The 16,060-nt window shown below is 41.3% G+C and overlaps 1 pseudogene; it reads left to right on the top strand.

Moving 5' to 3' along the window:
• The first annotated feature begins 4,271 nt into the window (after positions 1-4,271).
• LOC110551446 (dolichyl-diphosphooligosaccharide--protein glycosyltransferase subunit DAD1-like) lies at positions 4,272-5,499 on the top strand (annotated as a pseudogene).
• Positions 5,500-16,060: the final 10,561 nt, after the last annotated feature.

Genomic DNA, 16,060 nt, shown 5'->3' with positions numbered 1-16,060 from the left:
TAAGTATCACCTGTCTCAAGTTTGTGCAAACATGCCACCATTTGTTCTCTGTATTGTCAATAAAACATCCAGCCAATGCTGCTCAATGAAGAAAATAGGGTGGGGCATCCTGGTCCGGAACAGAGGAGAAGGAAGCAAGTGAGAGGAATAGGAGAGGAGAGATCCAGAGGAGAGACATGGAACCAAGAGGAGAGATGAACCAGACCTAAGATACAACTAAAAGCAAGTATAATGTGTGAAATCTTAATGGGAGGAAACTATGCTGGCTTGGAGGTTTGGGATGGAGTAACTATTGCCCAGCATTGTGCTCTAGGTTAATTAAATAAATCCTAGTCTCTTTGTGGTGATTTTGGGTATACAGCTGGCTTAGGAATAACCACTGTTTAACTAAAAGATAAATCAATATTAAATATTAAAAATCAACAACATCTATATTAGGAAGTTACTTGTTAGGTAAATTTAACCAACACAGTCTGAGCAGTCCAAAGCAGCTATCTCATACTGCAGAGGCTGTGCAGCTGAGTGCTGCTCAGTCCGGGAGGCTGGTTCTCTGGGGTTTGCTTGCCAGCCATTCTAGCCTAATTGCCCAGCTCTAGGCCACTAGCAGAAATATGCATACACCTGTACACACACATACCCACAATCGGGAAGATAAGAATATAAATAAAGAACAGGAGCAATATGTATGTATTTTCTTAAAGGTAACTACGGATCTTTAATTTCTGCTTGCATGCACACAGATAAGCACACACACAAGTATGCACACTTCACACATAAAAGCATGCATATACCTGAACACACACAATGGAGAAGATAATATAAATAAGGAACAGGAGCAATAAATAGAAAACAATAATGAAAATAGTAGATATTACTACAAATATGTATATAATCACTTGATCTTTATATATTTAACTCTTTCACACATGTATATACTGCACTTTGATTATAACTTCAGCTTAAGATGCTCTTATTTCTTTCCCCACTCTCACAATTCTCCTCAGCTTCATTAACAATCCCTCTACTTTAATATCCTCTTTTTTCTATATACCATCTATGAAAGCATAAACATAAGATGTTCTCAATATAGCTAATGCTATCAATAAATCTTATATATGTAACTTTTATTTTTCAGTTCCCTTAGATTTTTTTTGTTTGCTAGGTACAATACTTAATTCCTCAAATGCATATCCTGAATCTAAGACTGAAGAAATAGCAAAAAAAATAAAAATAAAAATAAAGACACCCTCAAACTATAGAACCCTAGAGGGTGCCTGTATTCTTCAATAGTGTCAAGGTTATAAACAGAAAAGGAAGACTAATCATTGCTAATTGCATGGTCTCTCATGTGAGATTTCTAAATATTCTAAGTCTCCTAACATTGATTGGACTTAGAATACTTAATCAAAAAGAAAAAATTCTATGAAGGGAAATGTTGGAACATCTGGTGAAACTTGTTTCAATGCGGTGTTGAGATGCCTTGGTCCATGGTGACCTTTGAACCACATCACAGTGCTCTGCCTGAGACTGCCCAGGCCTGAGGGATGCACTTGAACACTTCACTCAAGCCCATTTTTCACTTCAGGGGTCAGAAAGAGGAAAAGCAACCAGAAAATGCTGACTGCTGCCAAGTGGTGTGGAGATGCCATGAAATTTCTGAGCTATTCTTACAATTCTTCAGGAAAATAAAGAATTTTTAAATCACTTGGACCATTACTAAAAAAAATTAAAAATAAATTTAAAAAATCACAGGTATGTACAAAATTCTTCTTTTCAGTGTTGTGTGGAGGAAGTTAAACAATACAGAACTTATACTGTGAGGCAGCTTTCATATAAATTTAGAACAAGTGAAGCTAATGTGTAACGACAGGAACAAGAACAGTGTTTCCTGGTGGCAGTGGGGACTGGCAGGAGGTGGCACAGGGGAAACCATGAGGAAATAAAGCAGTCATTGATGTTGGGAGAGAAGCAGGTGGTACCAAGGCCTTCTGCTCGCTGGCTCTACCTTACCCAGGTCAATTACCCCTCAGCCATCCATTGACTGGAACAGCCCTCTCCCACACACATCAGAGTGTCAGAATAGATGGAAGACTTTTCTGATGCTTCTTTGCTTAATGGTATCTTTTAATTAATTTATTAAACAGTTATAAAATTTTCTGTGGAGAACTATTTTAATATTTTTAAATTTATGCTTTGCAAATTCCATTCATATATATATATATGTATATGTATAATGTTTTTTATTATATTTACTTCCTGATACCCTCTCTTATTCCCCATCTCAGTCTCAATAAACTCCTTTTCCTTTCCAACAAGTCTCCCTTTTATTCGTGTGTGTGTGTGTGAATGTATACACATGGAAGTACACACAAGCACATGTATGCATTAGAAGTCAGTCTTGCATGTTATTCCTCAAGACTCCTTCACCTTGGTTCTTGTTTTTTTTTTTAATTTTATATTTAACTTTTATTAATTACACTTTATTCATTTTGTATCCCCCCATAAGTCCCTCCCTCCTCCCCTCCCGATCCCACCCTCCCCCCCTTTCTAAATGCATGCCTCTCCCCAAGTCCACTGATAGGGGAGGTCCTCCTCTCCTTCTTTCTGATCCTAGTCTATCAGTTCTCATCAGAAGTGGCTGCATTGTCATCTTCTGTGGCCTGGTAAGGCTGCTCCCCCCTCAGGGGGAGGTGATCAAAGAGCAGGCCAATCAGATCATGTCAGAGACAGTCCCTCTTCCCATTACTATGTAACCCACTTGGACACTGAACGGCCATGGGCTACATCTGTGCAGAGGTTCTAGGTTGTCTCCATGAATAGTCCTTGGTTGGAGTATGAGTCTCTGGGAAGTTCCCTGTGTTCAAATTTTCTTGTTCTGTTGCTCTCCTTGTGGAGTTCCTGTCCTCTCCACTATTTCCCACTTCTTACATAAAATTTCATTCACTCTGCCCAACAGTTGGCCATCAGTCACATTTTAAAAGTATTTATCCTTGACATATAAGAAAAATGTTACATTTCTGTACTGGCTACAACTTGCACTAAAGTCCTGCCAGAACAAACATTATTTCTTTTTTTTTTTTAATCTCAAAGAAGAGAAACTTGTTGTTTTATTTGGATATTTCCTAGATCTTAAGCTCTTAGACAATTCAGGACTTTCCCAAGATAAGTCTGTACAAATCATGAAGACAGAGATCAAGCCCAAATCACATCACCCCCAACTCTGAGCCGTCTCTTAATTCTTTTACCCAATACAATCTATACTCTAAGGTAATAGGTGATTTCCCCTCTATTATTATTATTATTATTATTATTAATTACACTTTATTCATTTTGTATCCCACCATAAGTCCCTCCCTCCTCCCCTCCCGATCCCACCCTTCCTTCCCTTTCTGCATGCATGCTCCTTCCCAAGTCCACTGATAGGAGTGGTCCTCCTCTCCTTCCTTCTGATCTTAGTCTATCAGATCACATCAGGAATGGCTGCATTGTCTTCTTCTGTGGCCTGGTAAGGCTGCTCCCCACTCAGGGGGAGGTGATCAAAGAGCAGGCCAATCAGTTTATGTCAGAGGCAGTCCCTCTTCCCATCACTATGTAACCCACTTGGACACTAAACTGCCATGGGCTGCATCTGTGCAGGGGTTCTAGGTTATCTCCATGAATAGTCCTTGGTTGGAGTATGAGTCTCTGGGAAGTTCCCTGTGTTCAAATTTTCTTGTTCTGATGCTCTCCTTGTGGAGTTCCTGTCCTCTCCAGCTCTTGCTATTTCCCACTTCCTACATAAAATTCCATTCACTCTGCCCAAACCCAGAATTGCTAAAACAATCCTCTACAATAAAAGATCTTCTGGAGGTTCTTATTTTTTTGTTTCGTTTTTTTATCTGTTTCGTGGTTGACAGGGTCCACCAATGACCTGAGTTTGCCATGTAGGCTAGGCTGGCTGGTATGCAAGCCTGAGGAATCTGCCTGTTTCTCCACTCCAGCTCTGAAACTACAAGTGCATGCCTGGCTTTAAAACTTTCCATTCACATCATTTCTTCTTCTCCTCCTTCTTTCCAATCCTTGCCCATCCCCACACTCATTCTCAAAACCATGCCTCATTTTGCTTAATTAATATATATTTTATGTAAAATATATATTTATATATTATGTTAGATTATATAGAGAGATTATATATGTAAGTGTTATAGTCCGGTCCTCAATCTTGTGTGGTGTGACTGCTGATATTATTGATAACTGCCCAGCATCTAGTCACACCTGGGAGAGAAGCCTCCATGCATCGCTGTCAGGTATGACCTAGATTAGGTTAGTCTCCAGTCCTGCCTGTGAGAGATTACCTACATTGGGTCAATTGAGGTGAGGAACGCTCAGTTTACCTGTGAGCAGCATGATCCCACAGGCTGTGCTCCTAAACTAAATGTGGAGAATGCAGACTGAGAACCAGCATTTATCTCTCTCTCTGATCCCCCATGACGAACTGCCTCAAACCCTTGCCACCATGTTTTCCCAACTGCAACGAATGGTACCATAGAACACGGAGGCAAAATAATCCATCCATCCTTTGATTTTCCTCTGTTGGGTGTTCTATCACAGCAATGGAGAAGTAACGAAAACACACCGCAAACATCATCCTGTAAGCTGTCATCACTCCCAGTCTCTAGCTTCTTTTTGGCTCTTGTAGGGATGTGGAATAGTAAAAAGAACAGTCTTTGCAGACAGGCAGACAGAGTAGGCTTGAACTTTATGTCTGTCACTTACTAGTAAACCTCTCCTTTGGACTCAATTTCTGCTTCTGCAAAATGGGATTTAGGCTACAGACCCTATGAATTAAGTAAAACCATGAGGAAATCTTCCACCTGCAGCTAAGTGAAACAATTTTAATTTCTCCTTATTTAATAACCGAGGATTTGGTTGTCAGTCTTTATCAGTATTTATTCTGCTGGAATTAGATCATTTCCTCCAACCCCCAAACTGGCTGTTTTCATTCTTTGATTCCAACCTACTATTTTTTCCTACAACTCAGGTCATGGCCATGTTAATTTCCCAGGTTGTGCTGGAATAAATTATCACAAACCACACAGCCTAGGACAACAGAAACTCATCTTTTCATAGTTACTGAAGATTAGAAGTTCAATATCGGGTATCCGAAGTGTGCAAATTTCTTCGTGTGGGCGTTTGTAGAGTCTGTCGTCTCGCGGTTCCTGGAGGAGTACTCTGAGCTCCCCTTGGCAGCGGCTGAAGTTGATGGACACCTATCTCCTTTATATAGTGCTGACCGGGGTGATGCAGTTCGGCTACTGTCTCCTCGTGGGCATCTCCCCCTTCAACTCTTTCCTCTACAGCTTCATCTCTTGTATGGACAGCTTCATGCTAGCTTGCTTGAGAGTAGAGATCAACCCCCAGAACATGGTGGATTTCCAAGGCCTCTCCCCAGAGCGAGCCTTCGCTGACTTTCTCTTTCTCAGCACCATCCTGCACCCTGTCATGAACTTCCTTGGCTGACGTGCTCCCAGTTCCTTAATCGAGTTCACTGTTTGATATCCCCTGGATAAGAAGTCTTGAGATGGCGGCTTACTGAACACTGATTCTTCAGGTTGTACTTGACTATGACTCTCAATGGGTATGCACTGGGGAGTCCCACACGAACTCCCTTTACTATGTTCGACCAACTTCACAGTGCACATCTCTTAACTCGGAATCTGCCTTCCCTTCAGTGTAACCCTTACTTTCCACATTAAAAAACTTTCTCTGCTGCTCTTCCCCGTGTTCCACCTCCCCCCCGAAAAAAAACAACGTTCAACATAAAGGCTTAAAATCATACTCCCTCCAGTGACACTCCAAGGAGAATCAGCCATCAGCCCTTTGCTATCAGCTGCCAGTCTTTCTGTGCTTTCAAGGCCATTCTCTCAGCTTTGCCTGTGTGCTCCTATCACCTCCTCTTTCTCTTTCTCCTCCTCCTCCTCTTTCTTCCTCCTTTTTCTGTCTCTCCAGTCAGTCTTTATTTTTCCTTCCTTCCTTCACTCCTTCCCTCCCTCTTGCTGTTAATAGTTAGTTGATTTCCATTCCATCCAGAATGACCCTCTGTACACCAGGCTAGCCTCATGCTCATGTTCTTCCTGGCTTGGGTTCCTAGAGTTGTGATGATAGATAGGCATGTGGCACCACATTTAGAAGACAAAATCCTTTCCTCTGTGTCATCTATCCTCTGCGCCTCCTCTTAACACAACTGTCATTGGATATATAACCTATCTAGAGAATCCTGGACGGCATCTTCATCCCAAAATACTCAATTTAATGATTATTTTCAAAATAAGATATTATTCACAGGTTCTGTGGGGGCAGTGAGGACATACCTTTTCAAGGCTTCTTTCTTTGGCCTACTGTATGCATTATCACGCTCAGGAAAAGTCTGGTTGTTTTTTAAGTTCTTGCCGCAGCTTGTGTTTCTTCTCATTGTTGTTTTCATATGCGTGAGTGGTCCATGAACAGTAAACAACTTATAAAGGAGAGGGTCTTATCTGCTGCTGTAATAAATTGCCTGCTGCTGCCCTGACGAGAGCAACTTAAGTCAGGAAAGGTTTATTTCAGCTCACCTCTCCAGGTCATAGTCCATTTTGATGAGGAAGTCACAGTCACAGGGCCCGGGGTAGCTGTTTGCATCTGTAATTGGGAACAGAGAGATGAGTGGACTCATCCTAGTACTTAGCTTACTCTCCCCATTTGTACAGTCTAGAAGCCCCTGCTCAGGGAAGGCCCACCCACCCCCAACACACATACACACAATTAAATAGGTCTTTCCACATCTAGATGATCCCTCACAGCTCAGGGCTCCATCTCACAGATAATTGTAGAATGTGCCAAGCTGACACATTATCTGTCCACATTAACACTAACCATCACGTAATGTACAAGTAATGGATAATAAGTAATGATGAGAGAATTAAAGCTATGCACTGTGTTAAAATAAGATTGAGTGGAGGGGAGAGATGGCTCAGTAGTTAATAGCATGGTTCTTGCAAAACACCCAGGTTTGGTTCCCACCCAGCACCTACATAGAAACTCGCAATTACCTGTAAATGCAGTTCCAGGGGATCCAGTGGGCTCTTCTGTCCTCTTTGGGCACTGTATGTACATGATGCACAAAAATTCATGCATGCTCACACTCTCATACAGATCTTTTTTTTTAAAGGTTTAGTGTAGTACAGTAGGTTTATTTTCTAGTTTTCCTCACGTTTTGGTCACTTTAACATGAAGTGTGTACAACCAATACTAAAATAACTGATTAAAAGTAAATATACCAGCACTCAGTGAGGTAGAAGCAGGAGGATCACTGTGAGTTTGAGGCCAGCCTCGTTTACAAAGAGTCCAGGACAGCCAAGGCTACACAGAGTAACCCTGTCTCAGAAATCCAAAAATAAATGGATGGATAGATAGATAGATAGATAGATAGCACAATTTTTCCCAATGGTTCACAAAATTTCTTATTATAAAATTACATAATTCATTTTTATTAATGTGAGTTGACCCCACTCTCTTCTTATTTGGCCTCAAGTTAACATGGCTTCCAGCTTAACCTTGGTGTGGCAGAGTCCATTCTTTCTACCATTTAAGCTCTTATAGACCTCCTGGATGAATTCTTTCCACAGTGTATCTTCTTAAATGCTAGTAAATTACCAGAACCATGTCTGTTTTTCTCCAGAGTGTCCAGTAATCTTACCGGTCCTTCCTCAAAGAGTTAACCTATGTTCTGGCCTCAGTAAACATTCCTGCCATGCAGTTTAGATTACGTGTCCATGTATTTACATCTGATACCCAAGGAATTACATGATGAATCATTAATGGTGGCACAAATCTCTAAGTCCTTCTAGAATTTGGTGCTCCTTCTGTCTGGCTATGTTGAGGAGGAACCAGATCACTCCATCCTTCTTACAAGACCTTCTCTTGCTTTTGTAGTCATGGACTTGGACGAGACACTTCACGCTGTCATTTATCTCCTATATTGTCAGAACCAGGGAAAGGTTGGACTCAGAGTAAGTTTAAATTCTTCAAAACTGCCACCATTATTTTACTCTCATATAGGCAGATGAGGATAGCATACTGTGTATCCAGGTATCCATTTATTTAAGATAATATTTGCATAACTAGTCCTTAAATTTATTACTATGTTCTCTTTTCTCTGGTGCATTTATGTCCTAACAAAGGGTTTTAAGTCCACATGTTGAAAAGCTTTTCTCTCTCCTCAAGATGTCATGTATGCAGAATATTCTAAAATGCCAGATCAGCAAGGGAGAATTAGTGTTTTCTCCTTCATATTTATCAAATATATTTTCAGGCATTTGGCCAGAGCTTTAGTCTATGGGATATTTCCTGGTCCCTCATCCACCATCCTCCAGTCATTGGCCCCAACATTGAGAACTGACCTAGATCTGAATTCTTGCGGAAGAAAATAACATTCTACTGTGGCAGAGGCAGAGACTGGTGACTGCAGAGTCAGCATAAACTTTAATCAGCTCCTTCTGGCCAGGAATCAATGCTGAGACCTTTGGAGACCACTGAACTACATTGGCTAGCTCACAGACTGGGTCTAGCAAGCCTCAAGTCTGTGTTGATCATAAATGTGATCTATATTTTTCTGCCACCAACTCTCCAGCCACGTGATCACTCTAGTTTGATCATTCTTCCTTATAGTATTTTTCTCCCTTACATTTCTCTGGCTATACATCTCTCACAGGGGAAGGTATTTCCAGAATGTGTATCTAGTCCTATGCACATACAGAGACTAGCTAAACATATGCTCTTGGAAAGTTCTTAATCTTGGTTGTTTCTCAACTCTGTGTGACCTTAGCCTCCATGCACACTTCATCTTGTCTTCAGTTTACTTAAGCTGCTATCTTCTCATCGGCTCTGAGCATGCAAGACAGTTCTACTTTGTCTGCCTCTTAGGTGTCTATGTTGTATTTATAGCACATGCTCACAGAATGTGTCCTTATCAGGCCCATAACTTGTTCCAGGGAAATCATAAAAATGAGAGAAACTCCCATACCTGTTTTCAAGTCTGTAACATTTCAAAACTTTCCACGTTCCCTTTCAGTAGGCTAACATGCACACTAAGCTTATTTCTTCTGACTTCCACCAACCTCATTTTTCTCCACCCTCTCTGCAGTCATCTTTAGCTCATGTTGGTATATTCAGCCCATTGTCTTATTAGTATGTCATGTGAACATGCATGTCGTACTGACAGATCTTTGCTACTCCTTAACCATCTCCCTGCTCTTTTGATAGAATAACCATTTCATGACAGCACCAAGCAGCAATGCCTTGAATTGTGTGTACTAAATTTGGTGTCCCAGTTCTGCATAACTGTGATAGAATGCGAAGATGGCTAGCAGTGAGGGATGCTATGACTTGGAACAACATGAAGCGATTTTCTCAGTTCACTGCCTCTCTCTTCCAGCTCCCGTTACTGCCCTATGAAAGTGAGGTCACTGGACACTGTGGGAGAAAGCAAGAGGAAGATAAAGAGATGAAGCCAGGACTTGGATGTGCCGGAAGTGCTGATCCAATGTTAGAATGGCTTGCTCTGCACATTTTGTAACAGGAGAGAGCAAAATGCCCTAAGACTGAGTCAGCCATCCTGTTGGTTTCTACCCTTTCCTAAGTAATAGAGAGTCCTTCATAATTCCTTTAATTCTGATCTACTGACATCACTTTCTAAAAGCAGTCTCCTTTTTCCAAAGTACTAACACTCTCAATGACCTCATCTTGTACAGGTGACATTCCTGAATACAAGCACATCAAGACATCAATAAACATTTTATACAAGAATTCCTTCTTAGCTTCATTTCCAGTTTAGTGTTTGCATATGTGTGATGACACCTGCCTGTATACTCTTCCTCCTGGTCAATAATTAAATTATCTCTCTGTTTGCTAACCCTAACTTGTGCTTCATTAGGCCTCTCCCAGCCAGGATTGAACCTACCCATTTCCAGGACTTTCTACATTGACTCAACATGAATCCCCTCCCAAACTGAGCTCCTTTCTCCATGCCCTCAAATTTGTATTATTCTGCAAATGATAAATTAATGACTGTTTTTCTATATTTTTCAAATCATTTTTTTTTAAAATATTGGCTTTATTTTCTCATTCCCTTAAGATCTCTTTCAGTTAGATATCAGATCCGAGAAATCATCTTTGGCTTTCCAATTGATTTGTATTTGTCATTATCCAATCTAATGGCTCCTGATTGCCACCCTTCCCCTGTGCTCTGCGAGGGAGCATCATAAATGTGCTACTCCCCCAGTGACCATGAGCTGTAGTTCTGAGCCTCCACTTCCAGCTCCATAGATAATCCTTTGATTTTTTATTTTTTGTCTCTGACTTACTTTCCTCTCTCAAAGCATTTGTATTCCATGTAGTTAAGCCTCCTTTCTTCTCTACATGATGTTTACTTTGGGGATGTTTCATTCATCTTGACTGTCAAGATGTCAGTTTGATGAAAATAGAACCAGACATGGAGTCGGGACCAAATCCTGAACCCAATTCCCAGGACTGCCTTTCCAGCTTCTCAGCATACTTATTTATTTGGCCACAAGGAATCTTGGTTAATTTTTATATTGCTTTACTTTGGTGTTTGCTGTTGTTGTTGCCATGCTGGGGATTGAACTCAGGGCCTCCTGCGTGGTAGGCATGTGCTCTGACATCACCCCACATCTCCAGTCTTAAGAAGTTATATTTAAGGTACTAGTTCACTATGCAATATTAAGTTAAAATCTAGGCAGATGTCTTAAAGGTAAAGTACTTGCCTTGAAAGTGTGAGGATCTGAGCTTGGATTTCCATAGCTTTTTGTGAAAAGCTAGGTGTCCTGGTGTGCACCTATTATCCCAGCACAGGGACTCGCTGGCCAGTCAGCTAAGCCTCCTTGGTGAAGTCCTAAGCCAATGAGAAACCTTGTCCTAAACAGACTGAGGAAGGTATCTGAGGCCTGACACTCAAGTGTGTCACCTGACTTTCACACACTTCCATGGGAAGCAATGAATATCCTAAATCCAGTTTGGGTAAGTATTGATTCTTTTTCTTGTTCGTGTGATCAACATAACTGTCAAGAAGGAACCAAAGGCATAAAGGGGATCTTTCTGCTTGCAGTTTGGTGGCATGCAGCACATCATGGTAGGTAGGAAGAGTGACAGGAGAATCAGGAGCTTGCCGACCACATTGTATCCATGATCCGAAAGCAGAGAGAGCAACCAGGCTTCAAAACCTCAAGGTACACACCTGTAGTGATCTACTTCTGTCACCAAGTCTTCAACCCCTAAAGATATCACAACCTTCTCAAACAGGACCACTTTGGAGACAAAGTGTTCAAACATTGGAGCCTGTTGGCAACATTTTACATTCCAACCACAGCAAGGTATTTAAAATCATTTTTTTTTTATTACAGGTCAAGCTTAAACCAGGTTCCTAATAAAGCTACTAATAGTACAAGATTGTCACTCAATTCTGTATCTGTACCATATTAGGTAATATGGTACCTGTTAAGTCTTATCATATACACTGGGTAAAATTAGCTATTTTTACTAAACCAAAATGTTTATATTGTGAAAAAGAAGGAAAGCTAGGTCTTACAATTGTTTTTTGAAGATTTTACTTACAAATTTAATATTTATTTGTGTATGTGTTTGTATGTGCAACCGTGTGGCTGTATGTACACATATATGTGCAGATGTCCATGGGAGCCGGGAGAGGATATTGAGCCCTCAGGGCTGGAGGTATAGGTATTTGTGTTACCTGATATCAGTTCTGGCATCCAAACTTTGATCCTCATGATAGAGCATAAGGTGCTTTTGACCACTGAGCTATCACTCCAGCCCAGGTCTTAGAATTCTTTTTTTTTTAATTAAATTTTTATTTTTTATATTAATTACAGTTTATTTACTTTGTATCCTAGCTGTGGGCCCCACCCTCATTCCTTCCCAATCCTACCCTCCCTCCCTCTTCTCCTCCCATGCTCCTCTCCAAGTCCACTGATAGGGGAGGCCCTCCTCCTCTTTCATCTGACCCTAGCTTATCAGGTCTCATCAGAACTGGCTGCATTGTCCTCCTCAGTGGCCTGGCAAGGCTGCTCCTCCCTAGGAGGGAAGGTGATCAAAGAACCAGCCACTGAGTTCATGTCAGAGACAGTCCCTGTTCCCATTACTAGGGAACCCACTTGGAGACTGAGCTGCTAGAATTCTTTTTTTTTTTCTTTATTAATTACACTTTACTCACATTGTATCCCCCCCCCCCCGTGGTTCCCTCCCTCCTCCCATCTCAACCCCTCCCTTCCTCCACTCTCTGCATGCATGCCCCTCCCCAAGTCCACTGATAGGGAAGGACTTCTTTTCCTTCCTTCTGATCCTAGTGAATTAGGTCTCATCAAGAGTGGCTGAGTTGTCTTCTTCTGTGGCCTGGTAATGCTGCTTCCCCCTCAGGGGGAGGTAATTAAAGAGCAGGCCAATCAGTTCATGTAAGAGACAGTCCCTGTTCCTATGACAATGGAATCCACTTGGATACTGAACTGCCATGGGCTACATCTGTGCAGGGGTCTTAGGTTATCTCCATGCATAGTCCTTGGTTGGAAAAGCAGTCTCAGGAAAGACCCCTGTGCTCAGATTTTTTTGGTTCTGTTGCTCTCCTTATGGAGTTCCTGTCCTCTCCAGATCTTACTATTTCCCACTTCTTTCCTAAGATTCCCTGCACTCTGCCCAAAGGTTGCCCATAAGTCTCAGTATCTACATTAATAGTCTGCAGGGCAGAGATTTTCAGAGGCCCTCTGTGGCAGGCTCCTGACTTGTTCCCTCTTTTCTCCTTCTTCTGATGTCCAGCCTCTTTGCCTTTCTGGATAGGAATTGAGCATTTTAGCAAGAGTCCTACCTCTTGATTAGTTTCTTTAGGTGTACAGATTTTAGTAGGTTTATCCTATATTATATGTCTATATGAGTGAGTATATACAATGTGCATCTTTCTGCTTCTGTAATAGCTCACTCAGGATGATCTTTTCCAGATCCCACTATTTACCTGCAAATTTCATTATTTCCTTGTTTTTTATTGCTGAGTAATATCCCATTGTGTAGGTATACCACAATTTGTGCATCCATTCCTCCACTGAGGGACATCTGGACTGTTTCCAGCTTCTGGCTATTACAAATAAGGCTGCTGCAAACATGGTTGAGCAAATGTCCTTACTGTGTACTTGAGAATCTTTTGGATATATGCCTACCAGTGGTATAGCTGGATCTTGAGGAAGCGCTATTCCTAGTTGTCTGAGAAAGTGCCAGATTGCTTTCCAGAGTGGTTGTACAAGTTTACATTTTCACCAGCAGTGGAGGAGGGTTCCCCTTTCTCCACATCCTCTCCAGCATGTGTTGTCTCTTAAGTTTTTGATCTTAGCCATTCTGATGGGTGTAAGGTGAAATCTTTTTTTTTAATTTATTTAGTGAGTCTTTTTTTTATTTTTTATTAAGTACAGTATATTCACTTTGTATCCCCCCATAAGCCCCTCCCTCCTCCCCTCCCGGCCCACCCTCCCTCCCCCTTCTTCTTGCTTGCCCCTCCCAAGTCCACTGATAGGGGAGGTCCTCCTCTCCTTCCTTCTGATCTTAGTCTATCAGATCCCATCAGGAATGGCTGCATTGTCATCTTCTGTGGCCTGGTAAGGCTGCTCTCCCCTCAGGGGGAGGTGATCAAAGAACAGGCCTATCAGATTACGTCAGAGGCAGTCCCTCTTTCCATTACTATGGAACCCACTTGGATACTACGCTGTCATGGATTACATCTGTGCAGGGGTTCTAGGTTATCTCCGTGCATGTTCCTTGGTTGGAATATGAGTCCCTGGGGAGACCCCTGTGTTCAAATTTTCCGGTTCTGTTGCTCTCCTTGTGGGGTTCCTGTCCTCTCCAGATCTTACTATTTCCCACTTCTTACTTAAGATTCCATGCACTTTGCCCATCAGTTGGCCTTAAGTCTCAGCATCTGCTTTGATAGTCTGTAGAGCAGAGCCTTTCAGAGGCCCTCTGGCAGGTTCCTAGGTTGTTTCCTGTTTTCTTCTTCTTCTGATGTCTATCCTCTTTGCCTTTAGGGATGGGGATTGAGTGTTTTAGTCAGGGTCCGCTCTCTTGATTAGTTTCTTTAGATGTTCAGGGTTTTAATAGGTTTATCCTATGTTATATGTCTATATGAGTGAGTATATACCGTGTGTGTCTTTCTGCTTCTGGGACAGCTCACTCAGGATGATCCTTTCCAAGTCCCACCAATCAATAAATGGGACCTCATAAAACTGAAAAGCTTCTGTAAAGCAAAGGACACCATCATCAAAACAAAACGACTGCCTACAGACTGGGAAAGAATCTTCACCTACCGTTTATCTGACAGAGGGCTAATATCCAGTATATATAAAGAACTAAAGAAGCTGAAAAACAGAAAACCAAGTAATCCACTTAAAAAATGGGAACAGAGCTAAACAGAGAACTCTCTGTAGAGGAATATTGAATGGCAGAGAAACACTTAAAGAAATGCTCAACGTCATTAGCCATTCAGGAAATGCAAATCAAAACCACCCTGAGATTTCACCTTATACCCATCAGAATGGCCAAGATGAAAAACTCAAGTGAAAACACATGTTGGAGAGACTGTGGAGAAAGGGGAGCCCTCCTCCACTGCTGATGGGAATGTAAACTGGTACAACCACTCTGGATATCAATCTGGCACTTTCTCAGACAATGAGGAATAGCACTTCCTCAAGATCCAGCCATACCACTCCTAGGCATATATCCAAAAGGGGCTCAAGTACACAATAAAGACATTTGCTCAACCATGTTTGTAGCAGCTTTATTTGTAATAGCCAGAAGTTGGAAACAGCCCAGATGCCCCTCAGCTGAAGAATGAATGCAGAAATTGTGGTACATCTACACAATGGAGTATTACTGTGCAATGAAAAATAAGAAAATCATGAAATTTGTAGGTAAATGGTGGGACTTGGTAAGGTAAAATCTTAAGGTCATTTTGATTTGCATTTCCCTGATGGCTAATGAGGTTGAGCATTTCTTTAAGAGTTTCTCTGCCATTCGATATTCCTCTGCAGAGAATTCTCTGTTTAGCTCTGTACCCCATTTTTAATTGGATTACTTGATTTTTTGCTGTTTAACTTCTTTAGTTCTTTATATATTCTGGATATTAGCCCTCTGTCAGATATAGGATTGGTGAAGATCCTTTCCCAATCTGTAGGCTGTTGTTTTGTTCTGAGGACAGTATCCTTTGCTTTACAGAAGCTTTTCAGTTTCTTGAGGTCCCATTTATTGATTGTTGCTCTTAGAGCCTGTGCTGTTGGTGTTCTGTTCAGGAAGTTTTCTCCTGTGCCAATGAGTTCAAGGGGATTCCCCACTTTTTTTTCTAAGCGCTTTAGTGTATCTAGTTCTATGTTGAGGTCTTTGATCCACTTGGACTTTAGTTTTGTGCAGGGTGATAAGTATGGATCTATTTGCATTTTTCTACATGCAGACTTCCAGTTAGACCAGCACCACTTGTTGAAGATGCTGTCTTTTTTTCCATTGAATGGATTTGGCATCTTTGTCAAAAATCAGGTATCCATAAGTGTGTGGATTTATGTCAGGGTCTTCTATTCAATTCCATTGATCCACCAGTCTGTTTCTAAGCTAGTACCATGCAGTTTTTATAACTGTTGCTCTACAGTACAGCTTGAGATCAGGGATGGAGATACCTCCTGAAGATCTTTTACTGTAGAGAATTGTTTTAGCAATTCTGGGTTTCTTCTTGTTCCATATGAAGGTGAGAATTTTTTCTTTCAAGGTCTGTAAAGAATTGTGTTGGTAATTTGATGGGAATTGCATTGAATCTGTAGATTGCTTTTGGTAAGATGGCCATTTTTATTATATTAATCCTGCCAAGCCATGAGCATGGGAGAACTTTCCATCTTCTGATATCTTCTAATTCTTTCTTCAGAGACTGGAAATTTTTTTCATACAAGTCTTTGACTTGCTTGGTTAGGGTTACACCAAGGTACTTTATGTC

This window comes from Meriones unguiculatus, chromosome 19, assembly GCF_030254825.1.
Source record: "Meriones unguiculatus strain TT.TT164.6M chromosome 19, Bangor_MerUng_6.1, whole genome shotgun sequence".
NCBI classification, from domain to species: Eukaryota; Metazoa; Chordata; class Mammalia; order Rodentia; family Muridae; genus Meriones; species Meriones unguiculatus.
Note: the sequence above shows the minus strand (reverse complement) of the source record. Positions and strands in the feature narration are given on the sequence as shown.